Source organism: Fukomys damarensis, unplaced genomic scaffold (assembly GCF_012274545.1).
Source record: "Fukomys damarensis isolate Sample0158 unplaced genomic scaffold, DMR_v1.0_HiC HiC_scaffold_39, whole genome shotgun sequence".
NCBI lineage: Eukaryota > Metazoa > Chordata > Mammalia > Rodentia > Bathyergidae > Fukomys > Fukomys damarensis.
The window spans coordinates 51,027,713-51,030,863 of record NW_022900951.1 but is presented as its reverse complement, the minus strand read 5'-3'; positions in this window follow the sequence as shown (position 1 = coordinate 51,030,863).

Sequence of the window (3,151 nt, the reverse complement as noted above, 5' to 3'; positions counted from 1 at the left end):
ACGAAAGTGAACAATTATGGAACTGAGGGAGGAGAAGAAAATAGGATTAAATGATATAGAAGAGGTGACCCATGCTACAGAGCAGCAACTGTGGCCACAGATGGTGTCTGACTGTCTGCCAGCAAAACTGAGTTTCCTGATCATGGAGAACTATATCAGGACCAGAAGAATCTTATGCAGTCAGAGATAGCAGGAAGAATGTTAGTCTCTTATTCTTGAGGGAACTTACAGTGGTAACAGTGGTGAGTGACTGTGTCACTGCATAATAAGCGCCTCAAGGCAAAGCTGCACTAAGCAGGTACTGGTAAGGACACTATTGTGGGGAACTGCTGGATGCTTATACCTCTGCCCCAGAGAAGTCCTCTGGTGGCTTCATATTGATTAGTACCCAAAGTTGAGGAATGAAAGAGTCACTGTAGACTGCCAGCATTTGAAGACCAGGCTGGTGGGAGTACTAGTGAAAGGGAAGGCCTGGTGATCACAGACATGGGTCCTGCATTCAGACACCAGAGTTAGTCTGAGTTACACAGGACTAGAGGCTCACACTGTTGTCAGGTACCCAATGATAAAGGGAGACCCACAACAGGGGTTCATTGTGTGTTATTTCTCAACTAGCCCTGATATACTATACTGAAACAGATTAGCCCATCGCTGCTGTAGTTGAATTGATTGCACAGGAACAATTCTGACTCAGTGGACAATTTAATGCCAGGGAACTTGTCTGTCAAATCTACCATCACCTACAGAGAAAAGCGGAACAAGAGTTACTAACCCAAGAACTCAGACTGGATCAAACCCTGCAAAACTCCTTGTAATTTGACAGAAAAAATGCCCCAAGTCTGAGTTAACCCCAGTTTTGCAGTGCAGGGATCATAGAATAATTAGGGTATGAAAATTCAGTCTCTTTGGCAAAGAAGCTACTTGAGAATCATGTATGCAATAGCTCATTGAACTAACTGGTGTTACAACAAAACATAATCTCGGTTTAAGGTTTTACATGTTTATTGTGTTATTTAGTAATGTGTTCTTTTACAGTTTTACGTGTAGATTAGGTTGTTACTTTTGTGTATTTGTGCTTTATTTCTTTGAATCTGATGTAATAGGTGTCTATGCTCTCTCCCTCATATAAAGAATAGACAAGGGGAGGGGGAGTAACTAGAACTATCATATAGATGTGTTATAAGATGGAAACTGTGGATGCTGTAATAAATTCAAGCAATTCCTTGGCAAAACATAGGGATAGAGGCAAAATCATTTAACAGAAATAGTAAATGCTAGAACTGGAATACAAAACTGAACATTATTCATAGGGAGGGACCATCCTATTGAAAACTTTCATATAACTATTCTCCTAATTTCTCTAGTCCTTGACCTGAAGTAAGCCCCCAAGAAGGGCAAAAAAAATGAAGGAAAGAAAAGAGGGGGCCACATATAATTTACAGATAGATATATAGATAGAGGAAACAAGAAAATAGATCTCAGACTCCCCCCAAATCCACCAAGACAGAGCAAGCGCTCACAAAGGGAGAAAAAACAAATGAAAGATAGCAGAAATCTATGACAAGTTCTTAGAAGAGATGAAAAAAATAGATGAGTTCTAAGAAATGAACCAAAAGTTTACAGCAATGATACTCGATATGCAAATGGAAAATTTTCGGGAAATAAGTAAAAAAATGGATGACAGTTCAAAATTTGAGTGACAGATTAAATAAGGATATGGAATACTCAAAAAGATATCAGAAAGAAATACTTGAAATAAAAAAACCAGTATAGAATTCATAGATAGCAGAAATGACCAATGTGAAAACAGAGTGTCTCATATGACCGCAAAATACTGAGTTATGCTAGACCCCAAAGAAGCCAAAAAGAAAAATCAGAAAACACACTATTCAACAGCTACTAGATGACAAAAGGAAAACCAATCAGGGATTGAAAAAATCTACAAGTCTATATAGATGGATTCGCCAACATGCTTACAAAAATTATGGAAGAAAATTCCCCAAATATAAGAAAAGATTTTACAATACAAGTAAGCAAAACTTATAAAACTCCAAACAACTATGATGAAAGGAAAAATTCAACAATGCGTATCCTCATTAAATTTTTATGGATTTGAAGAAATGTATAATAGATCATGTGAAATATGAAGAAAAGGTCCAAAGGGGAAGTGGGAGGGGTAGAGGGACAGGAAAGAAGGGAAAGGAATAATTATGAGAAAAACAAAAATGGAAACAAAGTCCTTGTAAATATGGTGGAGGTGGAATACTTGAAGGGAGGGCAGGGAATGGGGAAGGAAATAAAAACCAAGATATATTATGTAAAGGTACAAGATCCCAACAATGAATGGCAACATATTGTATACCTAAAATGTACCAATAAAATTAATGAAAAATAATTTAGGTATACTGCAAAGATGTCACAATTTTAAAGGAATCCAGAGAAGAACAATGACCAAAAATTACATATACAGGTAAACCAATTATTAATAAAGCAGACCCTCAGCAAAAACACTGAAGGCCAGAAGAGCTTGGAGTAAAGTGCTTCAAGCCAGAAGAATAAATAACTTCTAACCTAGATTAACCTACCCAGCAAAGCAATCCTTCAAAATAGATGGAGAAATAAGGTATTTCCAGGAAAAAGTCTAGCTCAGAAGATATGTAAGTGCCAAACCAGCTCTAGAGAAAATACTGAAGAGTATTCATGACATAAATAATGGACTTTAACACACTTAAAAACAGGGAGGAAATAGATTAAACAACAACAAAAAAATCAGGAAAACTAAAACAAATAATATACCAATAGAAGAAGGCAATTATAGAAAATAATCAGCACATCTCAGTAATATATCTCAATGTTAAAGACCTTGACTCTCTAATCAAAAATCACAGACTAGAATACTAGATCCACAATTAGAATTCAACAATCTCTTACATTAAAGAAACACATATAATTCAAAAAGATACTCATAGACTGAAAAAAAGAGGGATGGAGAACAACTTTTCTTGTACCAGGACCCCAAAGCAAGCAGGAGTAGCAATTCTAATAACAAACATCATAAATTTCATGTTAAAATGGATTAGAAGAGGCAAAGAAGGTTACCTACACACTAATAAAAGGAACAATCCAACAAAAAGTGCAATAAAAATGGAAA